General features: G+C 49.1%; 1 long non-coding RNA gene across 1 annotated transcript; it reads right to left on the bottom strand.

Annotated features, from left to right (window-relative positions):
• Nucleotides 1–88: 88 nt before the first annotated feature.
• Nucleotides 89–15,522, bottom strand: LOC144141432 (uncharacterized). Its single transcript, XR_013316597.1, has 3 exons — nucleotides 15,263–15,522; nucleotides 1,620–1,699; nucleotides 89–383 (listed from the first exon to the last, which is right to left on the bottom strand). It is a non-coding gene; the product is annotated as an uncharacterized LOC144141432 (long non-coding RNA).
• Between the last annotated feature and the right edge of the window lie 11,994 nt (nucleotides 15,523–27,516).

The raw sequence follows: 27,516 nt of genomic DNA on the forward strand, positions 1-27,516 counted from the left end.
AAACTAACAAACCCCTCCAATAAAATCCCAAAGCGCGCAGTGATTTTATGTGCCAAATACCCCACGCATGCACAGGAAAGGGCTACGGGCAACTGGAAACAATATCATTTGCAAGAGGTTCTTCGAACGCTTGTAGCTCCAGTCTCTTGTAATGGAGAAAAAGTAGAAACACCATACTCACGACGGTAATGTCATACAGCTTTGACGGCTTGTTGCACACAAGGTGACTCATATCAAATCCGGCAGCATTTAGCTTTTTGACTGACATGGCATCAAGTCCATTAGATACCCTCGAGGATGCTCCGTATACGTTTAGCGTTAAAACGGCTTCTCCTGGTGTATCCAACTCTTCCAACTTTTTAGCTTTATGGATTATCCGTGGCCTACGAGAGATAATCATTGTTACAAGACATTCAGTCATAAGCGGTAGAATGAGATAGTGGGCAGGTGGGAATGTTGTCTTCCTTTTACATCTCCACGGGGGACCGCCACTGCATAAAAATGGGATGACCGCACCATCGTAGGTGCACTGTATTCCAGTGTCAGGTTTATAGCGATATCTAGCCTTGTTGAAACTGTTTTTCAGGGGTATAAAGATCATGTCATGCCGTGGTCTATTTTTTTCAATTCTCTAACGTTTGATGAACGTTTACAGACTAACGTTTACAGGTTAAGTGTTTGCTCTAATGTCCACATTACTGATATTAACATGACAAGTATAATCATCAGGGCTTGCTTAGGTGCAAAAAGCAGATTATTATTTTCCACTTGTACATTCGCAAGTTATAGCATTAAACAACGCCCCCCCCCCTTCCCCCAAACTCATTTTGTTCCATATTGCTAAGAATTGACTGTTGTTAATGCTTTCAACGTTCAGTGTGACAAAATCTCTTTCGTTAAAGTGCGTCACTAATTTCTCGAGATTTTTCTAATCGAAACAAATATCTAAGAAGTTTCATTCAAAACTAACAAACACTCTAACAAATGCTTTAGATTTTGCTTAAATACCGCGGGGATGGCGTATCAATATAGCTATTATTGCAGCCACCACTAAAAAAAGCTAGAAACAAATTAAGAAAAACCGCCAAAAGTAAAATATGGCAGGACATTGCGGGTGAGGAGCATGGATATTTCGAACAAGACTTTTCATGTCCGTTTCCTTTAGTACTTTGAATGCAATGCCTATGACAATTGTAATACCACTGCCAATCGGGATACATTTACAACACACGACAGCTTTCGCTAAGGCTTCCAACAGTTCCTACGTTTTACGAGCTCCGACTAATGATCTTCATTAGTTCATGCATTGCGTTTTTTTTTGTTTGGATATTGTGCTCTCCACTATAGATTTTATTTCAAACTTATGCCGACTGTATAATGGAATGTCGACTCTGCTTTCATTTGAAACGTGATTAAGTAAAACAAGATTGGTGGCCGACTTTTGCAAACGAGGTGCGGAAATATTTTTATTATACACAATCGTTTCCATATTATCAACAACACCGTGCATATACATTTGTTGGCAAAGGGATTTTTAAATCTCCTGGTTTCTGCCATCCCACAGATAAATCCTTTTGCACCGGTTAGGAGGAAGAAAAAAGAAAGACAAAAATATTTACTTATTAGTCCAGGATCCAGAAAATTGAACATAGCTTCCGGCGAGTATCTTAAAGTTATAATGCATGTAGCCGAGCTTACGCTGAAATAAAATTTTACATATTAGAAGCGACCCGATTGATGAATGTTAATAGTGGGCTACAAAGAAATATGTTAGGGAATGTTTCCATACAACTTTTAAGACATGTGTGCCATTTTCGCCCTGCGGTTTATGTTATTACCTTACATAGTAAAACCAGGACCGTCAAATTATGCCGGAAATGCGGGTCACATATGCGGCCCAGCTCCACCTTTTAGGCAAGAGCATGTATCGCTGGCGGTGGAGGTGAAGACATATATACTGTCAGCTAGACACAAACCAAGGTGGGACAGGCGGAAAGATTCAGTATGGCGTAAGCTGTTGCCAACCTAATGATGAAGTCCAAGATTTGGTCTTGGTCTGTAGACGCTCAGCTGTGTGCGGGAGCCTCCGTAGCTCCAAGACTTCATTACGTGGTTCAGGGCCTCTCTCTCATGGAAAAAACGGCAGTGGACAGAATAGAGGTCACAGTGATTGGGGTGTGCTTTTTGGAGGACGTACGTTCCCGGAGCTGATGCCGTTCAATACGCGAGGAAACCTTGCCCGGGACATTACCCTCTTCGAACGACGTACTTGATGTCGTTGCCTATGACTACCCCGCCGACCTGTATTACGCTTTCCCAGCCGCGTATCCTCGCTGTTGCTTGTTCGTGTTATGTTATATAAGCATGTCTTTTGTGGGAACATCCCTTTGTAAAATGGAAATTTCGGTATGTGAAGTCACACACACTGTTTAAAATTCACAAAGTGCCCCATACCCACTGTGGAGTACTGTGCAATGATTTACGAAACCTCCAACTGCCCCAACCCAAATATTCGGCCATGAGATTCAATATTTTCGAAAAAAACGTTGAGGAACGCGTGGGGGGAGAAAATACAATTGTGGGCGTGGCAAATGATCGACTTGAATGCAGCGAAACCATGGAAAAGCGTTGTTACACGTAGTTGACCTGTCAGTATGCGAAGCATCTTATTTATATTTAACGGTTATCTGTTCGCGCTCGACTTACACAACATTTAATTAGGCCACATAAAAATTGGCCGTGAATCTGCTCACTTCGGTGCAAATGTCGTCGAGAGACGACAGTCTTCTGCCGCGTCTGTCACGCAAGTGCCTCTCTTCTCTCTCGCGACCACATCTAACGCTTTTCATTTCCCTTTTCGCTCCTCGGACGGAAATCCGGAAACATTGTTTTGTAAGCGCATTCAATTTTGCGGCGTTTCACGTCTTGAGCCTTCGGAGACTTAGCGGTAAAACGAAAGAGAAAAGAGAAGCCTCACGAAGAAGGATCGTTTCACACATGAAAAGAGTCAGGCAGTATGTCGATTGCTCGACATGACAAACGATCCGACGCTCATGCCACATGAAGGATGCACGAACACTGCCAGGTGATCCAGGATAGACGACAGTGAAAGCCAGCCGCTTCCCCTGGCACAGGTCCAAAAGCGCATGTGCCACAGAAGGTGGAAGCATAGGTGGAAGCAGAAGAATGAACTATCATTGTAATCATTGTATCATTGTATCAATCCACGTGTGTTTTCGCGTCTGCGCTGCTTGGACCCCCTTCATTCGAATCGTAGTTTCCACGATCATGTGGTCACTGCCCAAGTCCGTCCCAGTGTTTCTCCACTCAACGTCCTCCGCTGCAACGTTCTTCACGAAAGTGAGGTCGGGAGTAGTACCCCTGGATACCGAGTTTCCCGTTCTCGTCGGGTTGGCGGGGTCCGTGACGAGGACGTATCCGCTGTCGATCGCGTCTTGCGCCAGGTTCCTGCCTTTGGCGTTGCTTTTGGCATACCCCCAGGACTGGTCAGCGGCGTTGAAGTCGCCACAGACCAGACGCTTGGAGCCGTTTGCCTGCGAGCTCACCCTGTGCAGGAGTGCGCTGAAGCGTTGTTTGCGCTTGCTCGGGTTGCTATACACGTTGAGGACGTAGACGCTCTCCTTCCTCTTCTTTCCAATTACCACCTCGGCCAGTACGTGGTCGACTGCAACATTTTTTAGTTGAATGTCCAGCATAGTGTGCTCCTTTTTGGTCATGATGCGCATTCCCCTGCTGTCTTTCTCGTCGGACCAGATTGCTCTGTAGCCGTGGAGCGGCCAATGCGTCGCCAGTGTTTCCTGCAGTAATATCACGTCCGGGTTCTTCTTGCTGTTCTCGACGTGCTGCAGTAGTACCACCCACTTCCTTTCCAGGTCACGGCAGTTCCACTGCGAGATGATCACTGTTGGTTCTGGGTCCATGCTTGTTCCGTTCTAGCAATGCCTCCCTTCGGTGCGCTGCGTGGGTCCGGTCCTGATATTGGATAACTGCTTGCATGTGGCTCTGCGGCTTTTGGACGGCCCCCTCTATTTTTACGAACCGCTCGTGGTCCAGCCTGCTCTTCTCTGCTATGGCCGCCTTTATCGTGTCGAACATCCGATCCATTTTCGCTTCCAGCTTGTTCAATCTCTCGTCCATGCGCGCCTCGATGTCGCTCATTCTTTCTTCCATGCCGGCGTCGATGCTACTAATCTCCTGGGTGGCGGGATTTTCCATCGTTTTCTTGTTTATGGCCGGCTCTTTGGGTTCCGGGACGTCGCTCGTTATATCCATCGACTGCGCTTTCGACGGGCGTTCAACCAGGTTCTTGGTTTCCGTCATGCTCTGTATGGTCTTTTTCATCTCTTCCAGCATTCTACGCTGTTCCCTGTTCTCTCCTCGAAGGGTCTCCATGGCTTCTTTCTCTTTGCTCTGCTTTTGTTGCTGCTTTTTGGGCTCTTTTTCGCCGGTCCTCCTTGTACCCTTGGCCTTGCCCACCCAGCTCACGCGCTCCCTCGACGGAAACCTTCCCTTTCGCGTGACGCTGGGTCTCCGACTCTGCCTCCGCAGAATGCCGCCGCTGGAGGGCGATATGCCTCTCGATTCCGAGGGCCCCCTGGATGGGGACCTCGCCTTTATTGCGGGGTTCAGTTTCGGGAAATCAAGCTCCAGCGGCAGCCACCACTCTTCTGCAGACGCGAGGCGCCGCTCCCATTGTCTTTTCCTCACCACGTAGGGCGTTTTGAAGCGCGCCTTGCCGGCCTTGTCGCCCGTCACGTGTTCCCCGTAGCATAGCTTGCCTTTCGGCTTGCACGGGTGTTCTTCCCCCGGGGCAAGCTTGTCGCAGCCCGGAGATCGTTCTTCGCTTGGGTTTGGGCACACGTCTTTTCGGCGGCCTACTCGACCGCATTGGTAGCACACGTCTACCTTCTTGCAGAACAAAGAGCATGGCAGCAGCGCCGATCCGTATCTCACGTAGTTTGGCAGCTTCGTTCCCTTGAAGACGACGATGACCGTCGTCGTCTCTCCTATTTTCTTGGTTCTTAGCGCCAGCGGGCTGCGTCGGTTGACCACCCTTTCATCGATGTCCTCGGGAGTTTCGGTTGTCGAGATTCCTCTGATGATTCCCTTGGCCGTGTCGTGTGGGGCGGTTTTGTAGGCCCACACCTCGTACTTCTGCTCTCTCACTGCGATTTCTTTGACTTGGCTGTAGCGGCTGGCTCTTTCTTCTTGTGCCGTGCAGATCACGGTGATATTCTGCTGCGTATTTACGCATAGGGTGTCTTCGTATTCGGCTTCCTTGGCGGTTCCCGCCGCCGCGTGAACGGCCGCGGTCACTTCGACCAGGCCTAACTTGGCCACGTTGATTCTGCCTCTCGGCCTCATGACGATTTTGATATTATCCCAGGGTAACGCTGGCATTCTCACCGCTTTCATTGCTGATGACCTTGTTCTTCTTGCAATATGTGCCGCTTTCCTAGCCGCGGTAGCGTTCGTGTCTGTTATCGAAGCGGTCTCTCGTTGCTGGCTACGGGCGAGTCGGTCACCGGCAACTTTCCATCCTGCCTCGTTCATTGCCTCCGGTGAAATGTCTTTGCCCTGCACTTGCACGCTCGTCTTGCCGAAATTGCTAATAGAAGGAATGGGCGGCCCTATTTCTGCGTCTAAACTTGTCATCTTCGAAGGTTGAGCCAACCCCGACCGGCGCGGCGCAGGGCCGAACCACGGCGACCACGCCTGGGCCTAGCGCCATTCGATGGCTTCAAAGTTCCACAAATCGACGGAAAAGCACTAGCCTTAGTCGATATTGGTGTCAGTCGATGCCTTGCATCATCCCGAACAGGCTGGGAATAACAGATTAGCTCTTCACATGAATTGGCACTGTTAATTTGCCACTAACTGCGGAGCCGATGTTGAGCACGTCAGCTCACGTGCAGCCTCACGTGCCCTCCCCCGATATATAAGAAAGCCTCCCAAGTAGCACCCTGACAACAGCAGTGGACGCAGCGATATCCTTGGAGATGATCGAAGCCATGTATCGACCTATCCATTAGCTGGACGAGGACTTTTTGTGCATACCGCCAAAAAATTGTCGCCGAAGAGTTTTCCAACACGACTTCGTTCATTGACAAGGTGGTCAAGATATTGGCGTTGCTTCTCTGCAGATCTTGAGACCAGCAGGCTGGTGAATCTCTCGTTTTACCTGCTTTCACGAGACCCCCCCATAGGGAAACCGCAACCAGTAGAATAAAGCTACCTACAATTGATCTGACAAAGTTCGATGGAGACCGTCAAAAGCGGATGAGATTTTGGAGCCTATTCGAGTCCACTGTACATAACAACACAGGACTTCGGGCGATTAAGAAATTTTAATACCTGCCCAGTCTTCTGACCAACTCGGCGGCTGGACCAGTTTCTGGAGAAGGGCTTGCGTTCGGGCCAGTTGGTATTCCCTAACGTTCATCTTCAGCGCAGAAAAAAACAGGGACCCAGTAGACAAGGACAAGCGGAACTTCCAAATGAATTTTATTGAATCAGGGTGAAATATATTGCAGCAAAAATACAAGAGATAAAAAAAAGGTTACGATTATACACAAAATAAAAAATTCCCCGCATTTCCCCGAGGGGAAGAATGTGAAAGTGCGAATGCACGAGTTGAATTTGCGCGGTTCGGTAATGTTCGCGAAAGAGAGATCACACACACACACACAACTACAAAGAAAGAAAGATGCATTTATTCACAGACACCTATTTGTGTTGTCGTTGTACTTGATTGCTAGAGCGGATCTCAGCTTTGAAATTTCGTGTCAGTACTCCTTTAAGCAGGTGCATTAGCCCTTCTCACGCCCGATTCTTGCCCAATCCCCAACGTGGGTATGTGCCATGTCAGCGGCCAGGCAGCGCGCGCCCATCTCCCCCCCGTTGCCAAGGAAGACGAGGAGATTCCTGGCCAATCCCACACGTGGGTATGTGCCATGTCAGCGGCCAGGCTGCGCGGGCCCATCTCCACGTGCGCGGACATCGCCGGTGGAGCAGGTTCAGGGTCGCTTAAGAAGTGCATTCGCACCTAAAATAACGGAATCGCTTGTCGCTGTCCAACACGTGTCAGTCGTTACCACGACCGGCTCTTTTTAAGAACGCTGCCTCCTTACAGACAAGGCTACTGCTGTCGTGCTGACACACTCAAAATCGCCTAGTTGCATTTCCGGTGCCTCTACTATCTGGAGTTCGCGTTGTAATGTCCGCACCAATCAAGCTCGAGAGGCTCTGCAGAGATACATGTCCTGAACAAAAAGAACATACTGGCTGTAATGTTGGACACAAAACAAGTACGTGAAATGCGATAGAGGGATTGTGTACCGTGTTCCGCTAGCCTGCGGAAGGGCATATGTGGAGTAGACACGGTGCGTCAACTCCAGGTTACGTGAGCATCAAAATAACGTACACAAAAGAAAGGATGGTAACCTGTCGACTCACTGCGGTGAATGCCCCAAGTGTGAGCCATATTTTAAAAACTGTGATATTGTTTCACAACTCTGATCAGCGCATGCATGAGACAGTAGAGGCAGCTTAAATGCAACTAGGCGATTTTGAGTGTGTCAGCGCGACATCAGTAGCCTTGTCCGATAAGGAGGCAGCGTTCTTAAAAAAGAAATGGTCGTGGTAATGACTGACACGTGTGGGACAGCGGCAACCGATTCCGTTATTTCAATCTGTGCATAATCGTAACCTTTTCTATATCTCTTCTATTTTTGCTGCAATATACTTCACCCTGATTCAATAAAATTCAGTTGGAAGTAGCGCGTGTCCTTGTCTACTGTGTCCCTGTTTTTTTCTGCGCTGAAGATGAACGTTACAGTTTCTGGACTGCCCAAGACCGAACAATGCGACCATGACGCGATAGAAATACTTCGAAAGTGGTTCGGTGACCAGGCAGTTATTGCACAAGAACACCCGCTGGCTCTGATTGACATACCACCTGTTTCCTCAGGAACTGATGCAATGAAACTACCAAAGTTTTATGAGGGCGTGAAGATACACGGCTGAAGTTTGAATGCACTTGGCACGAGCCCAGAGACGTATTGTGCCTTGCTACATGAGATAATAGGGAACAATAAGGAACAAAAGAATAATGTAAACTATATTTGTAATATAGCTTTTCTAAGGCGTCATAATATTTGCTACAACACACGATCTCCTGATTTCTGGCAAATACCGCAATCAAGAACTAACTATGGAGTACAAATGGTACGCCCCACATTACCAACCTTGTTAAATTATCTTATTGATCAAAACCTAAATCCTGGATCCCAATCAAACATACTGACATTTTACCTTCAGCAGTGATAAATACTTCGTCTGTGTTTGTATTTATTCCTAGGCATTTTTTTTAATCTTATTTCTCCCACGTTTTTCCTGTTGCTATGTGGTGACAAAGTTGTAAGTTTTTTAACTACAATATACTGGTTATTCTTGTTTGTATTTTATTTCTGTTGTGACAAAGATGTAAATTTGTTTTGATTACATTGTACTGGTGATTTCTTGTTTGAATTTTTATTTTTACTTCTCTTCTCTTTTTCTTTTCTGATTTTGTTTCTTTTTTTTCTCTCGTCCCGCTGACTTGCTGCCCTGTGTGTCTACCGGGCTTTTGGGCTGGTCAAGTTGCCTGCGAGCAACTTTTTCCCAAATCGTCCGTCGTACTACTTTTGTAAGCTTTACGAGAAAATAAAGTAATTCAATCATTCATTCATACGTCGTCGGGCATTCCCTCTAGACATGGTGATGAGGTACCACTGGCATTCGAAAACATTGTCCGCTGCTTCAACGTCAACTGGAGTGGATCATGAGCACCAACCAACAGACCACAAGAAACAGTTCGACGATTTAATTAACTTCTTTCGATTCGAACTTGAGTGTATGGAAGCCGTTATACTAAGCGTACCTCAGAGAATAAAGTTTAAGGCGAATGACGAATGACGAGCCAAGGGAACAGCGTAAAACAGCAACTTTCAAACATCGACGTTCTGCGGCAGCCCTGTATACCACAGCTGACGGTAACCGACAGTGCTCTTTTTGTTCCTGCTTGCTCGATACAGGATCTTGCCCGGATAAGAAAATCACTATGGAGCAAAAAGTCTCTCCTCACAAGAGACGAACATTGTTCCCGTCGTCTCAGCCATGGACACATCACACTACAGTGTAAAAGGAACATCGTTTGTTTCATTATGCGAACGACGGCGCGGTCCCTCAACGTGAAACGAAGACCTTAAAAAGCCAGAGAAAAACACGTATTTTGTAGGTGCAACTTACGAGATTGCTGCTCCCTCCAAACAGGCAACTGACCTACGTGACAATTTCACGCATATAAAATCACACGCAAGACCACGGGCCGTGACGCTCGGGTGATACGATGGTTCTTCTATTTTCAAAAATGGCGACGAGAGGCAGACGAAGCAGCTCGAGCGAGAGCAGCTCACGAGAGATTACCGCCACTGATGACGATAATCGCATCGGTGCCGTGATGATGATTACAAAGTTTTTACATTTTTCCCGCCCACAAAGAAGCTGTGGTAAGTCCGTGTCCAGTATGTGCCTTAAGTACGTTCGTTCTTTTCGGATACTCTGAGGCAATCGGTCGGCGACGCTGCAACAGGGGCTGTCTTCGGAGCACATGCCGGTAGAGTCAGTGCAAACGGCGAAGGCAGGCGGAAATTCGAATTAGATATTCGACACCTCTGAATGCGGGTGTGTATTCAACCAATTTATATACATCTTCGGCCTGAAAACACCTTATTTCTTTGGTGCTTCTTTCTGCATATTTGCACTTTCCTGGTCGGACTATTATTGTGTGATGCATTCCGTTTCTTAAAAGGACGCTTGCCGAAAACTCTTTGGCTTCGTTGTTGGATGCGTGCGACGGCAATCCTTTTGGGGTGTCTCTCATGATGGTCAGTACCCCGCTCTTCAGCGTCAACAATCGATTATTTTAATTGCCAACAGTTGTCCCTTATTCTGTCCTTTTACTTCGCCAGGTAGTACGTCCGTGATCTCAGTTTCGAAGCACTCCCTATACATAGCTTGTGCCGACGTCGATGGAGTCCATAAGATGTCTGACTTGCTCATGGTCACGTCAGCTGACCCTTGGAAGGCACACGACAGCAAGGCGTCTTCTGCCTGAAGATCACGTGCAGCCAACAATGTTGTCGCATTATCACGCTATACGTGCGGTAGGAGATGTGACGCATGCGGAGTTTCTGTCATAGAGGCTGCTTGGGAGTTCTTCAAATCATCTGGGTCATAAAATTGTTCTGTCATTGTCAAAAACTATCCGAAGTTTGTTGATAAATTTAATGACTCAAAGATCTGGCTTTGCTTCAGGGCGTCACATTTTCTGCATTTCAATTGGTAATGTATTCGGCACATAGCATGAATAATTTCGTCCTGGTATTCGATTTTCAGTAAAGCTTTCAGTCGTCTCGTGAAAGTCTGCGTTTTTTTTCCCGTGCAAGTACCCGTGTTCACAGCAAGCGCAACGTACCTTCAAAACCATCGTATTCGATGTTGATAGCGAATTCCTTTTTTATATGCTCAATGTCGTTAAACGATTCCATTTCTTTGTTGAGAAAGGTCAATCTAACTTCAGGTTTGCGCAGCTCATGCAGAAAGGCTGCCCACACATCGATAACATCACTGCACGTCAGGGACAAGATTAATGCTTCTCTTGCGTCCGTGCACAATCTTTGAGCGACTAGCACTTGTTGCTCTCTTTTGGTCTTCACTTCATGAGGGTGCATCATAAAAGGTATGATGCTCTGTTCGTGCGGAAAAGGTAGCACGTCTTTCGTTGCGCGATGCTCTGCGACATTACAATGACCGTTTATGGAGTCCCAATAACCTTCCCCTTCTACGAACAGTGGGCGAACCGCCTGACGAGCCAGGACCTTTGGATTCAGCGTTAACTCATGAAGAGGGCCTGGAGCGCCAGCCGAGCTCAGGCTATCCCGGAATAGGGAAGCCTCCCACCGGGCGGGTGCCCTAACATCTGCCCCAGCTTGACAATAAAAATTTATTCATCATCATCATCTTCCGGCCGCCCGTGTTCAGCGACACACCGGCAGCAACGGGGATGTCAAATATTCAGTTTATTTTCGGCAGCCGATGTTCAGAAAAAGAAGGGCTGACTTACAACGTTAGGGCTTCCGTTTTCCCTTCGGGAAACGGTGTTCAGCCAAAGCACGCCAAGTAACTGGCCACAGAATATCGGTGTTTTTGTGGCAGTTGGTGTTCGGACGGACACCGGCCGGACTGCGGCTGCTGTGCATTCACTTTTTCTGCGGTGAACCACGTGTCCGGCGGAAGAATAATTGTTTACTTCGGGCAACTGGTGTTATAAAGCAGACCGGCCGATGCACGGCCCCAGAATGTGTGGTTATTATTACGTTAGGGGTCTTCGGCCGAATTTCTGCAAGCGAACGACCTCAGAATATTTGCCAGCCGGTGTTCAGGAGGAGACCAGCCGAGATAAGGTCTTAGGTTATCCGTCATTCCTTCGGTATGCGGTGCAGAGCCGAGCAACGGAACGAGTCGGAATGCCGATTACCCATGCACTACTGGCAACTGGTGTGTGGAAGGAGACAGGCCGGTGTACGTCCGGTTTTTTCTTCTGTGAGGAAAAGCCGTTTGGGAGCCGAGCGACGCCGACTTGTTTTAAAGCAAAGCTTTTTACCACTACCAGCCAACGGTTTCTTCGCGGCGGGCGGAACAAGAAACTTCTAACGCGGCTGGGCTTAGGAGGGGGGGGGGGCGGTGTTCACTCACGCAGCAATGTGTAGATGTGGTGGCGAGCGCACGCTATTGACAGCGTTCCCTGCGCACCGGCTGGCGTGACGGCGGAGACCATTCCGTCGGCTTTTTCGTATGCTTTAGCAACGGTTGTTGTGATCCTCTTTGGTCGTCTTTTGCCGCAGGTTCGCGTCTACTGCGCGCTTCCTTCGCACGGCTTGATTAACTTGTTTCTCAGCACCTCCTTGGTAACCTGGACCCTACGGAATGAAGTGGTCGTACGGCAAAGATATGCTGAGGATTGGCTGTCAGGGCGGGAAACCAAAACGTATAGACCACGTACAGACATCTGGCCGCTGGAGAAACGGTATCAATTCGGTTGCGTTTTAAGAGGTATTCCAAAAGACGAAAGGAACAACTGGTTCGGATAAATAGCGACGATACAAGTCCTCTCAGCTTTCTTGTAATTCTCAAACTTGCTAAACTTACTACAGCGACTGGCTAAAATACCTGCAGGGACGGCTACAGCGACAGCGTCCGCCGCTCTAGCCCGGCCATGGCGGACGCGGCTCTGTTCGGGACGCCAGCCCCAAGGACACCAGGTAACGGCTGGCGAATCCCTGATTTCGCTCTTTGCAAAGCCACGTGCGTGAATTCAAGTGACGTCGCCTGGGCAATTGTTGTGGGTGTCTTTAAAAGTTTTGCTTTCGAACCACCTTTACAGCGGGGGTTAGCGACATTTTTCATCTTCTCGGAGTTTCTACGCTTTAAATGAACGAACTTTCTTTGTCAAGCAGTAATGAGGGGCAATAGGTGAATAAGTGAGGTGCAAGGACTTACTGGACATTACCAGTTACCCTTTTAGACCATTAAAATATCATTTATTCCCACAAGACGACGTGCCACACCGATGGGTGAGCTAAGCCTCGGCAGTGATAGTGTTACCGTGCTTCGCCCGCCGGCCTCGTGGACGCACCAGGTCGAGGATATTCGCCCCCTTGAGAAACGGGCAGCCTTAAAGACATTGACCTGGAATAGGTGTCCGACCTAAGATGGACGTGGCTCCTCAAAAATAACCGGCCTACAAGGGCGTCGAGCAAGCGGCCACCACGCCGGAGCCCAACCGGGGCCGTGTCGAGTACACCACACCAAAGAAAGAAAAGGGTACGCAAAAGCGCAAGTTTTCGGCAATTCTTCAGGCAATAATGCTGTGAAAAACGACGCTGCATTATTGTATTCGTATTAAACATAGCAGAGGCTAAGCTCGTGCATTTGTAGGCTCAACTTCATGCCCTGCACTATGTTGCATCGTCTGATTTTATAAGTGCCTGTTTGAAAACAAGTGTTGTTTTAAATTTGCGGTAACATCAGAGGGTTGTCAATGACGACGTCTGGATTTTAATTTAGTTGCGGTGCTTGAAGGTGAGTTCAACTGCACTTCGAATGCGACAGACTTGTTTAACCATAACCTCTAGCATACTAGCCACAGCGGATTTTGTCAAGGTTTTGCTTGCTCAATGCAATTGTATATTTCATGCATGATTTTGCAATAGCAATAAAGAGCAACAAAGTATTCTACTGTATTTTCTTTGTCTTGAACAAAGCATTCGATGCTGTTCCATATGAAGTTCGCGCGGCGGAAAATCCGCCGCGGCAGGACGCCGTTTGTTCGTCGGACTGAACTACATCGAGCGAAGACACGGTGTAAACGGACCCATTAAACAGACCCAGTGAAGGAGCTTTTCACTTGGGTTATACGTCGTTTGACGACTATGTGTGACTCGGGGCGTTTCTTCATTTCATTTCATTTTATTTTATTTCCTTAAAGACCTCATTCAAGGGGCATTACATAAGGGGTGGGTAGATACATGAAAACGTGAAAACCATTTTTGTTAGAATGCAGGGTTTTTCGTGAGGGTGTTCAAAAAGGTGGAAGGACAGGTTATGGCGATGATTTCATTAGAAACGCCGTTCGAGTCCGTTGCTGCACGAAAAAAAGAATGAGGACGAAAAAAGTGACGGTGGGCGTACGCAAGCCCGCAACCTGTTGAGGGTGACCGGTGCGATGGGAGATGCGCGCTGTAGGGAGAATACATGGTGGCCTGCCGAGTGAGCTGTAGAAGAACTTGTGAAAAAGGCAAACACTAGAAATGCGGCGGCGAGATGCAAGCAATGATAGGCCAGATTCTATTATCAGTGCCGATATACTGACGTCATCAGAGTGCTTTGAAGGATAAATCGTGTGGTTCGATTTTGAAGCGACTCAAGTTGATGAACGAGATATACTTGATGTGGGTTGCAAATGGCTGACGCCTATTCTAACTTTGTTCTGACGAGGGATGGATGAGTTCGTAATTTTACATTGTTAGGGGCGCGTCGCAAGTGGCGTTTTAAGAACCCGAGTGTTTTCTTAGCAGATGCAGTGATGCGCGTAATGTGCGTTGCGCAAGTTAAATCGCTACAAAGGAATACTCCAAGATATCTATAGGAAGGAACTAGTTCGAGGTTTGTGTCAGCAATTTGGTACGGGAATACAATATGATTTCGACGGCGGCGGAAAGAAACAATTATACATTTGTTAGGGTTTAGTTCCATTAGCAAAGGTAACACCTTTCCTGCACGCTTCGTAAATTGGTCTGAAGAGACGCGTTATCGGAAACAGTGTTTATTTTACGATAAATACCGCAGTCGTCTGCGAACATGCGTATGTTAGAAGATACATGCATTGGTAGGTCATTAATGTAAATCAAAAACAGAAGTGGGCCTAGGACGGAAACTTGAGGGACACCTGACTATACGGGGCAGAGTTAAAGATTTGATTCTTGACGGAAACGCATTGGGAATGGTTAGTTAAGAATTCCTATATCCCTGCTAATATGTCGGCATTTAAATTTAACGCGGCAAGTTGTAGTAGTAGACGCTCATGAGGAAATTTGTCAAACGCTTGTGCGAAATCGAGGAACATGGCGGCAGTACGAAGGATGGAGTAGAACTTCATGGGGAGCATGCTTTCGTACAAAACTAGACATACAATCCCTCGCCTTCAACATTGGTGCATGGTTTTGTTTTTGTACGGCGTCAGTAAATTTTTTCCCTTGCCTAGTAATTTTGAGCGCATGCTTGACGCAGTCTTTTAATGGTACTGTTGCGAACTTGAGCACGTGACTCCTGTACTTGCGCGGGACGATGAATAGCGCTACCCTGCTGTTAACATGCGGTGTTCATGCGTCGCTTCCGAGTTTGTGTTTATGCTGTTTCCTCAGCTTCAGTCATAGACCAATCGTTTTTATTTAAAGAACTTTAAGTGCTCGCGACAGTGTTTTCGGGGGAGTTTGTGGAAGGAGCATTTATCAGAAGCGTTTGTTTTAGTGGAAATTCAGTTTTTCAAACAGATATAACGGTCTTGCAGTTCGTTTCAACGTCACGTTTGGCAATCTGCCCTGCAACAATCTATGGTGGAGAAAAAACTGGCTACACTTACATCAAAGTCAACCACTGGATTCGGTGCCGTAAAGTGAGATTCCCAGAGGCGGAAAGGGTCTGTCTTATCTTGTGACTCTCGTACCGTACGGAACAGAACGAACTTATTTTCTCTGCCCACAATCTTGCCATTCTCAGCAATCTGTACATTATCGAGGAATACCTGCAAGCGAAATATAAAATACGTAAAAGCTAAGAATAAGCGCAGTATCAACTTAGCGTGTCAATGACCATAGAAAAAAGTGAGCAATTTATGCTGTTTGTTACATTACCATCCCTTAAATAAATATGTAAGTCAATTGCCACAAATACAATGAATGATTAGCGAAGCCATTCAACCTTTTTAGAATCCTCCTTCGTACAGTTCTAATCCCCTGATGCCTTTGATAAATGAGGCGTAGAGAAAACATAGGCACAGCTCTAAAGTTTAAGGCGAGGACTGTGCCCCTCCATTACCGAGGCGTGCCTATCACCTGTGCAGAGTGGGGCGTTAAACCTTATAATCAATCAACCTCCTCTTACCTCCTGCAGTGCATTTACGAATCTTATTTTTTCGGCCCATTAGCCCTATTCTTCAGTATTCCATGTTGCGTGAGGTTCTCCTGGCCTCTATAAAGTCGATGCCTTGAACCAATAACAAACATATATGCGGCTCTTTCTTCCTGTGTCCGGTTTATGGCGCTGTTATTTAAATTCCTACCGTTATGCATGTACAGCTACCGTGAGGAGTAGTTTGAGCACGGGAGCTCTCACCCAACCCCATAGGAGTGCCATGTAGCTACACCGGCGCTAAATAAGAGGAGCAGAACACGCATGCGCACCTGCCGACGGTGATAGCCCAACTATGCTTCTTTACTCCCTTCTTCTAACGCCCCTTCGAACATTAGTCGCAGCACACTGGTCTCAGCGATGGCGCTGATAGCAGAGGCGGTTCTAGCAGCGTCAACCAATCACTTTCAGTGGATGCGAAATGCCGGAGACGCGTCGCGATTGAAAGGATCTGAAGTGACAATTTTTCTTTCCCAATATTTTTAGGTGGGTCTGTTATAACATCATCGCCGAGGCCAGGTTGCTGCGAACTACGTGTCGCGAATGCGACGCAACAAGGGAGCCAGACAGCCGCTCACCGCTCGCTGCGCTGATCAGGGCCCAACTGCCTCAAGCAGGAAGCGGGAGCTACATCTGTCCCCCTGTGCCCGTGTAGGCCTGCTCCTTTTATTCAGTGTTATCATAAACACACACCCCCACCGCCAAGGTGCGCAAGCTCAGCACCATGAAAAAAAGGGGGGCAGTGGCCGATACACCTATTGACCCATGTACGATGATCAAAACAGGTGGTGAAAGGCAGCACGACATTTACGAAGTTCAGGCGAAGTACGACGACAAAGGTGCAGCAGCCAAAGACAAGTACTTGTGGGTCTGGCACCAGCGAGAGTTGAGGATACCAAATGGCAGGAAGCAGGGCACAACATTCTTGCGAATGCTGGGTAGGATCACATCGAGCGACACGTAACCCGAGATATCGAAGATGGTGGTGTTTTGCCGACCAGAAAATATCAAGTCGTTCAATTTGAAGTCCGTGGACATCCCGAGCGTCACTCTCAAGGGTTGCTATCCATCCGCTTGGCAACTTCAAGGCGATGTCATAGATCTCCGGCAATCACTCTTTGACCGTGTTTACCTCAGAAGCGTATAAAGCCACATTAGGTTAAACAGAGACGGTTAACTGACAGATGTTTCAATAAATTCTTGTAGCTGAAAATGCTCCGGAATTCTAGAATTGGTACGACATAGCGATGACGTTCTTAGACGTGAAGATGATGCCCCAAGGCATCTTGCGGTAATCTTCATTTCACTTGAAGATGCGGTTTTGCTGTCGAAGTTGACAGCCGAAGCGCCAAGGTGGCCAAGGCCCACTGCGAACTCGAACACCAACGTATTTCATAAGAGTCTCTGTGTCCTGCTTCGTCGCCTCCTGGTCCGACGTAGCTACCGGGGTCATACGGTACGGTACGGTACAACAACTTTATTGATAATAACTGTAGACGGCTTGTCGCCCTGGTTTTTTTAGGGTACTTCGCGGCGACCCGGCCTTGACATCGTCTCGGTTGGGGTCGGCTCTACTTCGTCCGCGTCCCCGCTACTTACTCGGGTCGACCTGGCCTGCCCCTGGTCTGAGGAGGCAGTCTTATTTCGGTTTCGCTGAGTCGCTTGCCTTTCCTGTGCGACCGAGGCCTGCTGGACGGCCTGGGTCGGTGTCTCCCAGTCGTTGCTTCCTAGTCGCTGCTTCTAGCAGCGGCGGGATCGTCTTCCTCGTTGCCGCTTGGTGTGGATTTTTGCTGCAGTCCCATAGTATATGAGCCGTCGTGGGTCTCTTCTTCTGGCATGTGTGGCGTAGGTCACTCGTGTACACGTCCTGGCGCACGTACTTGATTAGGGTGGGGTGGGCAGCCGATACATCATTGTGTAGTTGCCGATACAGCACCGCTTCCTGCATGGTAAGGCCCTTGCGGCCTTGTGTAGCGGTGGCATCGTTCTTCTCTCGTGTCTGTACCACTTCGTTTTCTGGTTGTATGTGTTGATGTTGCCTTTGCTCTCCCACCACGACGTTGAATCGACGGCGGCGGTTGCTGCAGCGCAGTCGGTAAGTCTTCGCAGCGCTGCGTTCGTCGTCTCGTTGTGATTTGCGTGCCCTCTTTCCGATACGTGTTCGCCGATGTGAGCTGGGAACATTTGATCGCCACTCGGCGGCTCTTGAGTTTTGTCGCTCTCGGTATCCGCGTGGCTTCGCTGCTCCCCTGGCGTAGTTGCGTACTGCCGTTCTGGAGTCACTGAATACGGTCGTGCAATCGGGGTCGGTGATGGCCAGGGCGATGGTAACATCCTCTGCCCGATGCGCCTTCCATGTGCGCAATCTTGCTGCTGCCCTGGTCGTCCGGGCAGGGGTTTGACTGCGACTGCTGCGTAGGACTCCTCGTCTCCCGGGTATTCGGCCGCGTCCACGTACACGGCTCCCTCGTCCCTGGCGTTGAGGTCGATGAGTGCCCTGCCCCTCGCCTCTCGCCTTTCACTGTTGTATTCCGGATTCATGTTTCTCGGTAATGACTGTAATCATAGTCTTCCGCTGATGTCGAATGGGGTTGTCTCTTCTGTTCTACCTTGTTCTCTCAGGTTTGTGCCCATGTTCCTTAGTTCTTGTCTTGCTCTTGTTTTTGTGAGGCGCGCTAGCTGCGCCGTTCTTTGCACCTCTGCTATTTCTTCCAGCGTGTTGTGCACTCCGAGGGCAAAGAGTTTCTCCGTGCTCGTGCCGTCGTTGAGGCCGAGTTCCACCTTAAACGCCTTGCGTATCAGCGCGTTGATTTTGTTCCGCTCGCATTGCCTACAGTTCGGGAATGCTGCCACGTACGTTACGTGGCTTATTACAAAGGATTGTACGTGTCTCATGACGCTCTCCTCCTTCATTCCTGCTTTCTTGTTTCATACCCTCTATGAATTGTATGGCCGCATTCACTTTCGCCGTCACTCGCTTGACCCTCTCCCCGTCACCCACTTCCGTTCGATTAGCATGCCGAGTACCCGAATCTTCTCGACCTCAGGGATCGTGTGGCCGCTTCTCTTCTTGATCCTGATCTAGTCTATATCTCTCTCGGGTTTGTCTCCCTTTGTCTTTCCGGTTGTCCTCTTTGGTGGAATGACCAGTAGTTCGGACTTGCTTGTGTAGCAGATGAGCCCGGACACGTCTAGTTGCTATTCGATAGCCTCAATAGCCTCTTGCAGCGTGCTCTCGGTGTACCCGTCGCTTCCGCCCGATAACCACCGCGTGTGTCCAACCACCACGGCTCGTGAGAGTCTCTCGGCCACCCCAATCATTGCCAGATTGAAGAGTAACGGCGAGGCGACTGAGCCTTGCGGGGTTCTGACGCTGCCCAGCATCTTCTATGGAAGTCGCACGTCGCCGGTTTTGATATCGGTGGTTCTGTTTCTCAGGAAGCCTTTGATGTACACGTACGTCCGGCGGCCCATGTTTAGCTTCGCCACTTGCGCCAGGATCGCCGAGTGCCTCACTTTATCGAAGGCGCTCTGGAGGTCCAGGCCCAGTATGGGATTGTTGTCTATCATTCCCGTATTTGTCGAGGATCTGGCGCTTACTTTGACTCATTGCGTCTTGGGTGCCTAGCTTCGTCTCGCTTTCGGCGCTGTGCAGGAGGCCTCGTTTTCAGTCGTTCTGCACATGTGAGTGGCGGCCGCATCAGCGGTAGCGCCGGATGAGCTGATCGGCACCCGAGCACCCCCGCAGCCTCCGACGCATGCGCCGAAGGGTCGTCTCGGGCTACGTGACTCGCCTCACGAAAGGAACGCCGCGTTCGCCGGGCCTCCTCCTGTGAGCGTTGCAGCGGATCGAACGGCTTTGAGCCGTGGTCGGCAATACAGCTACTTGAAAGGTTAACCAAGCGAAACCAAGACTGAACCAGACAAAGCCAAGCTTTTACTTTGCATACCCAAGGTTAGCTGAGGTAAGCCGCAGCCATCTTTTCTGTTTTTCGAATACCTCGTGCTTTAGTTGCATCATGGCGTCTTAAGTGCCGCGATTAAGTGCCGCGATTATTCGTGAACCCGATAATCGCGGATGGGGTATATCCCTCCGTCCTCTAGGTACCTCTGTCCCCTGTTCATGCGGACGTGTTCTAGCGCCTTGCCGACGCAAGGCGTCAGCGAGATCAATGTGAGGTTCTTGATACTATGGGGTTGGGGATTAAGATGGTCTTGGCCACCTTCCATTGTAGGGGAGTGACCATGCACGCCAGCACTTCTTGAAGTAGGCCATGAGGTTCTCTATGGCCGTTTTGTTTAGAGTTTTGAATGCTCTGTTTCTGACGCGGCCGAGCCGGGCCACCGACTTGTTCTTCTAGTTTTGTAGGGCTGCCGTGACCTCCCCACCTCAATGTCCAAGTCCAGCTACTCGTACCGTTCCCCCGCGTATTCTGGGTGCACCTCAGTGGGTGCGGTCGGTAGGTACTTGTTGATTCTCCTCTTCGTCTCCTCCTGCCCGCGCTCTTTTCTGACTTTTTAGATGATTTGGGGCCAGTTTGTCGTATTGGTAGGATTTGGTTTCGCTCTCATATAGGAGGCTTCTCAGCATGTTCCACGTCTTGCCTCAGTATTTCTGGCTGTCAACCGCATTGCACGCTTCGTTGCATTGTTGGGTGCGCAGCCCCCGGTTGTGGGCTTCTATCTCCGTGTTGAGTTCGGTCACCTTTTGCGCAGTTTCCTGTTGGGTCGCTGCGTCTTCCACCTTGTCTGTATCAATTGTTTAGCCTCCATGAGGTGGGTAGTTCGGGCGCAATTCAACCGACGTTGTCTTCCGGTGGCGCTGGTTGGGGTCTGGTGGATCCCTCCACCTCCTCCACGATTTCGGTTGTCCACTCCTCTATGTCCGTGATGTCCGTCTGCTCGGTGGGTAGCAGCTTTTGCAAGTCCTCTAAATCCGTGTGTCGGTGCTTTCGGTGGTCTCTGTACGTCCCTCCGTTGCACCCGATCTTGGTCGTGACCTCTACGATGTAGTGGGCGCTGCCGAGGTCTTTGTCCGTGTTGCGCCACTTGAAGTCTTCCCCGTCGTTTTCGCCTTTCTGACGAAAGTGAGGTCCGGCCTTGTCTCTCTGGTGACCGAGTTGCCGCTTCTTGTGGGTTGGGTTGCATCCGTGATAAGATTTAGTCCTCAGGTTCCTGGCATCTTGCAGCAGGTCTTTGCCCTTTGCTAATGCACCCACACTTAGAAGGAGGTCGCCACAGCCCTACACTACATTCTCCCAGCGTCACCACAAAAGTCAGCACAACCACAGTCTCATAGTCCACAGACAAGCACTGGCGCACTCGCGCATAGTCTCATGGTCCACACAAAAGAGCACTCATTCGCGCATGAGCAGTGGAAGGAGGAGTGGAAGTAAGTCTACATCTTGTACATGTTGACACTACAACATGTCGGCAAGACTATATGTTGAAACTTACCAGTACACGGAACAGCATAATACATCCTTATCAAAAACCGGGTAAGAACACACACACAAAACCTTTACGCGATGTCACGGCGCGATCTACATAGAGCCATGGCGCCAGAAGAAATTTTACGTCCGCAACATAGGGCACAAAGTCACTGAGCCACTGAGGCCGCTTCTGATTACGGCGTGGACGCGTTGATGTGGAGGAGCAACTTCATATAGTGTGACCCCTGTCGGTCATCTTTGAAGTCTCAGGCACCCTCTCATTTTCTTTTGATGTATTGGTTAGTTCATTCCTAGAAGATGTTTGCTCAAGAGAGCCCCCCTGACAACCCGACGTTCCCTTTGGAACAACCGATTAAGACGTTGCAACGAAAGAGACCTCTGACGGATCAGAGTCTGTCTGAAAACTTGGGGCGGTCCCATCCAGAACAGGTGAACTAGTGGACTGACGCGCACAAACGTCTAAGTGGAGGAAGAGTACAAAAATTCTTTATGCCTAGGGGAGAGTCTATCGTTCCCCGAAGTATGTGGTGCCGAGCCAAATTCACTAAGAATGACTGTTAGCTTGAATGCGTTCGATGTCTTTCCATCACTGAGCAGAAAAGTGGAAGGTGGAACCTGAGGCTGCACTGTAAGAGGTTTACTATACTTCATGAAACTTTAATTTGACTACATCTCCCAGCATTATGCAAGTCTTCTGTGTGGTTTTCCTTTTAGTGCAGAGCACTTTAGGCGCTCGCCTTGTAGTCCTAGCTCGCTCGCTCGAACCAAGTATATAGAGCCCCAAGGCAGCGTCCCAGGGTAACGCTGTTGTTCGCGGCGTACCCCAGAAGCTTCTAAAGTCAAGCGGTTTATATAGTCATAAGTGTTCGAAACTCGTGAAATGCTAGCGCTTATCTTATATCTTACCGTTTTTAACGCAAAGAAAACTATAGGTACATTTGAAGAAAAATATACGTAATTTGCCGGCAGCGCCCACGTTCCTTTAGATAAGGACGCCGTTTGGGTTGATTTTTACGATAGTAAACGCAAAATGTGGCAGTGGAACGCCTGCCCGTGCGACAAAAAAGCGCCAAGAGAACAGAACACCCGCTGGCGCAGTTTCAGGCAAGGGGGCGCGCGAGCACTGCGACGGCGGGAGCTTTGAATTGCATGGGGTGGTAGCAGTAAGCAGATAGCGGCGGCATAGCCCATTTTGGGGAATCACTGCTCTGAACTTCCGCAGTTTTCACATTGAGTGGCACACCTGCAATTTTTTGTCAAAATGCTGTTTTCCGTTTTTCTGCTGCATCGTGACCTGATCGCAAGCATGAGGCAGTGAGCTGTGTGACTCTGATGCCTATTGACGTACCCTAAAGTTGTTATAACCACTTTGCAACGAGAATGACGCCCATACTGCAAGAAAGCTGGCGAAAGGCCTGTCACAGAATGTGAGGTGACCCTATATGAACCAAGGAATTGTGTAATGCTCTTCGAAGCATCCTTGCCTTCCAGTCGGGCTACCTGTATATGTTCTTTAAGAACCGTGTTCAAGCATTCGACCTGGCAGTTAGCCTGGGGATAATAGGTAGAGGAGAACACGTAGCGGATGCCTTTTTCCTTGAGCTAGTCCTGGAATTGTTTGCAGACAAACTGCGGACCATTGTCTGTAACCAAAACCCCTGGAATCTCTTCTCGGCTGAAATATCAGTTCAACAATTTCATGGCATCCTCTGAACGAATGGAATTCGTGCCAGGAACCTCAGGCCACTTTAAGTAGTACTCGACTAAAGTAACGAGTAGGGCAGTAGTAATGTAGTGGAAGATGATAGGTGTAACATTGGGGGACCAGAAGAGAGCTGAGTGGGTCACGGAACAAACGCGTGTTAAGGACATATTAGTAGAAATTAAGACGAAGGAATGGACGTGGGCAGGGTATGTAATGAGAAGGCAAGATAACCGTTTGTCATTAAGAGTAACAGAGTGGATCCCTATAGGAGGCAAGTGGTGCAGGGGGCGGCAGAAAGTTAAATTGGCAGATGAGATCAAGAAGTTTGCAGGGATTAATTGGTCGCAGTTAGCACAGGAACTGTATAAATAGACAAAAATAGGAGAGGCCTTTGCCCAGCAGTGGGCGTAGGTAGGCTGCTGCTGATGATGAATGTTACGAGATACTTAGGGTACGAAACATTTATGTACCGACAATGCCCATTCCAAACTTTTGCCAAGGCCCTTCAGGCCCCTCCACTGGCTTCAACAGAGCTACATAAGGCTTAGCAGACTTGTCTGCCAGTTGACACATGTGACAATCCTTTACATGCTCTTCAACAGGACGATCCATTTGGGGCCACCAATACCGTTCATAGAGAAGTTCCTTTGTACCTACTATGCTCTGGTGGATTTCATGCGCTAATTAGAGGAATGTAGGTACAAGAACGCTAGGAATGACTGCACAGTCGCGACGCATAAGTAAGCCGTTAAGAAGAGGCAGTTCATTCCTCAAATAAAAATCAGCTTTCCGGTCAGTGTTTACGCTTTTGTTATGTGACCAACCCTTGAAAACATACTCAACAACTTTCTTAAGTGCCACATCTGCATTTGTTACAGGCTGAACGGTCTTTTTATCGACCACTGAAGTGACTAGAGAGACTATTTCTTCATCCTTATTGAGTTCTGAATTGGTAATCTGGACAAAGCATCAGCGACTAGATTTTCTGACCCCTTGCAATATGCAATGTCAAAGTTGTAATACACAAGTCGAGCTGACCAGCGGGAAATTCTCAAAGGCCCCCGACCATAGTTTCCTGCGGTCAACAAAGCAACTACAGCGCATGATGGTCAGTTCTGAGGGTGAAGCGCCTACCCCAGAGAAAAATGTGCCGTTTTTCAACCGCCAACAAACACGCAAGCGCTTAGCGTTCTCCCACATAGTATTTTATCTCAGTTTCTGACAAATTTGTAGACGCGAAGGCTACGGCTTCAAGCATAGAACCATACCGCTGCTGTAATACCGCGCCAATGCTACTGGCAGACACGTCGGTTGTAACTACCCCAGGCAGTTCAGGATTCAAGGCCTTAATGACAGGACAACAAGTGAGGCGAGCTTTCAACTGGTTGAAGCTGCGCTCAGCATTATCAGACCAACAAAACTCGTGACCTTGCCTGAGCATGAGGCGAAGTGGTTCCACTATATCAGCATAGTGATCTATGAACTTGCCATAGTATCCTGCAAAACGTAAAGAGGATTGCAAAGACTTGTTATCCGTAAAAACCTCAGCATTGACTACAGCCATTACCCTACTTTGAAAAGGTTAAATGCACTCCGCTGAAATCTTGTGCCCCAAAAAACTTAATTCTTTCACACAAAAAAGACATTTGTCATTTAACGTGATGTCCCACTTGGCTATGCGAGGTAAGATTTCAACCAGGCAACCATTATGCTCGGACTGAGTCTTCCCCGAGACAAGAATATCGTCAATATAGCAATCGACATTTCTGCAATTCTTCAAGGTTAGAGACTTCATTTTTTGAAAAACTGCAGGCGTGGACGCCAGACCAAAACACACACGCTTGAACCTGAGCAAGACTTCATGTGTTATGAATGTAGTAAGGGCTCAACTGCACCCTTCCAACAACAGCTGGTGATAAGCAGATGCTAAGCCTAGATTAGAAAAGCAAGCAGCTTCATGAAACATTTGCAATAACTCTTCAACATGGGGCACAGGATGTTGGAACTTTCGACGACGATGAGGACGACACAAGCAGCGCGCGCAACAGACCGAGACATGAAGACGAAGACGATTAGGCGAGGCGACGAGATGGCCCCTTTCAACACGGTTTTCTGTTAATAGTGTGAATATATTGCCGTTTCCCAGATGACGGCTTCCTGCCTTACCTCCCTGGACGTTTTCCACAAAGGATATCCACCAATGACGATAGCCTCATCCGGCTAACGGAGGTCCACACACAGCCGGATGTCACCAGTCTTCTTTTGGACGACGACTAGCGGCGAGGTCTACTCCGAAGAGTCGACATGTTCGGTGACATCACAGTCCTCAAGGCGTCGTAGCCAGTTGGACACCTGATCACGAAGAGCTAGAGGCAGTCGTCGCAACCTGGATGCAACCGGAGTCGCACCTAGACGCCGTTGGGAACGATCTACGAAGCCTCTGACGAGAACCAACTCGTCGTTGAGGAGGTGCTGAGATGCTCGAAGCCCGGAGTCACGTTCACGAGACACTGCACTGAACAAACTGATGCCAGTCGACGACAAGTGAGAGACGGACCGTCGATGTGGAGGCCTAACTGCTGGATTGCGTCGAGTCCCAGCAGCCATGTGCCCTTCTCGGTGACGTAGAATATTGTCACGAAGACAAGAACGATGCAGTTGTGTTGAATGAGAAACACGTTTATTGGAGCGAACTTGTGCTCCCCTAACAACTCAAAAGAATACAGAGGCGGCGAAGCAGCGGTCAACAAAGTGACTTGCACAGGCGAGTGTCGTCGAATCGAATGCCCCGGCGTCCGCACTGCAGGCGTTTTATCTTTTGGCGCGCGTGGTTCTCGAAACGTCGATTCGCGTCGAGAACATAGTAGATCCAAGAAGATTATTCTGGGCTGTTCACGTTAGATCGGAATGCTCTCCCTATCACAACAGATAACACATGCGGCACAGAAAGAAAGAATGGAACACGCGCTTCCCTTGGCGCAGAGATAACACAGACCGGCACAGCCGGGCGGTAAAAGCAAAACACAAATAAACAAACCCAATGTATGGTTCGCGGCATTACCCCCCCACCTCTAAGAGTGCATCGACCCGATGCTAACATAAGCGACAGTCCGAACAAATGAAAATAAAAGTTCGTCATCGTCCGTAGAAAGGTTTTAAGCGAACCACGTGGACGACTTCAGGCCGCGTGCGTCGTCGTGATGTGCCGGAGTCACCATCGGGGATCACTTCGTAGGTAAGTTGGCCAACACGTCGTAGAATCTTGTAGGGTCCGAAATACCGTTGCAGGAGCTTCTCACGGAGTCCGCGTCGTCGGATGGGAGTCCAAACCCACACACGATCCCCTGGTTGGTACTCGGCGTCTCGGCGTCGGAGGTTGTAGCGGCCCGCATCCACCAGCTGCTGGTCCGTTATACGAACTCGAGCGAGATGGCGGGCCTCCTCCGCACGTTGAAGATATCCGTGGACGTCGGCGTTGAGGTCGTCGTCTTCTACGTGCGGAAGCATGGCGTCGAGCATCGTAGTCGGCCTTCTACCGTAGACAAGCTCGAACGGCGTCAGCTGTGTCGTCTCCTGGATAGCCGTGTTGTACGCAAACGTGACATACGGGAGCACTTCGTCCCAAGTCTTATGTTCAACGTCAACGTACATTGACAGCATATCTGCGATTGTCTTGTTCAGACGTTCTGTTAGTCCGTTCGTTTGGGGGTGGTACGCCGTCGTTCTTCGGTGATCCGTGTTGCTGTAGCGTAATACTCCTTGCATCAGCTCCGCAGTAAATGCCGTTCCGCGATCTGTGATTAGGACTTCCGGGGCTCCATGTCGCAGCACAACTTGGCTTATAAAGAACTTCGTCACTTCTTGTGCAGTCCCCCTCGGAAGAGCGGCGGTCTCTGCGTAGCGCGTCATGTAGTCTGTCGCTACGACAATCCACTTGTTCTGTGATCGTGACGTAGGGAACGGGCCTAAAAGATCCATTCCAATCTGTTGAAATGGTCTCGATGGGACGGCGATCGGTTGCAGAAGTCCGGCGGGTCTTGTCGGCGGCGTTTTTCGTCGCTGGCAGTCACGGCAGCTCCGGACGTAGTGGGTGACGTCAGAGGTAAGGCCGGGCCAGTAGTACCTCGCCTTGATTTTTCCAATAGTGCGGGCTCTGCCCAGATGTCCGGAAGACGGGTCGTCGTGGCACGCTTCCAAAATTTCGTCACGAAGGTCCGCGGGGATGACGAGAAGGTAATTCGCTTTTGTTCCGGGGCTGAAATTCTTCTTCACAAGGACGGAGTTTCTCAGGCTGAATGCTGGTAAGCTGCGTTTGAAGGTCCTAGGAACGGCAACGTTGCATCCCTCGAGGTACTCGATTATGACGCGTAAGTCGGGGTCGGCAGGCTGCTGGGCGGCTAGGTCGCTCTCCGTCACGATCCCGAAGAACGCGCTGTCTTCATCAGAGTCTTGTGGTGGTGGGTCGACGGGGGCGCGGGACAGGCAGTCGGCGTCGGAGTGTTTCCTGCCGGATTTATAAACGACTGTAACGTCGAACTCCTGCAGGCG

Source organism: Haemaphysalis longicornis, unplaced genomic scaffold, assembly GCF_048455015.1.
Source record: "Haemaphysalis longicornis isolate Haplotype H1 unplaced genomic scaffold, Haemaphysalis longicornis Haplotype H1 scaffold_6, whole genome shotgun sequence".
Taxonomy (NCBI): Eukaryota; Metazoa; Arthropoda; class Arachnida; order Ixodida; family Ixodidae; genus Haemaphysalis; species Haemaphysalis longicornis.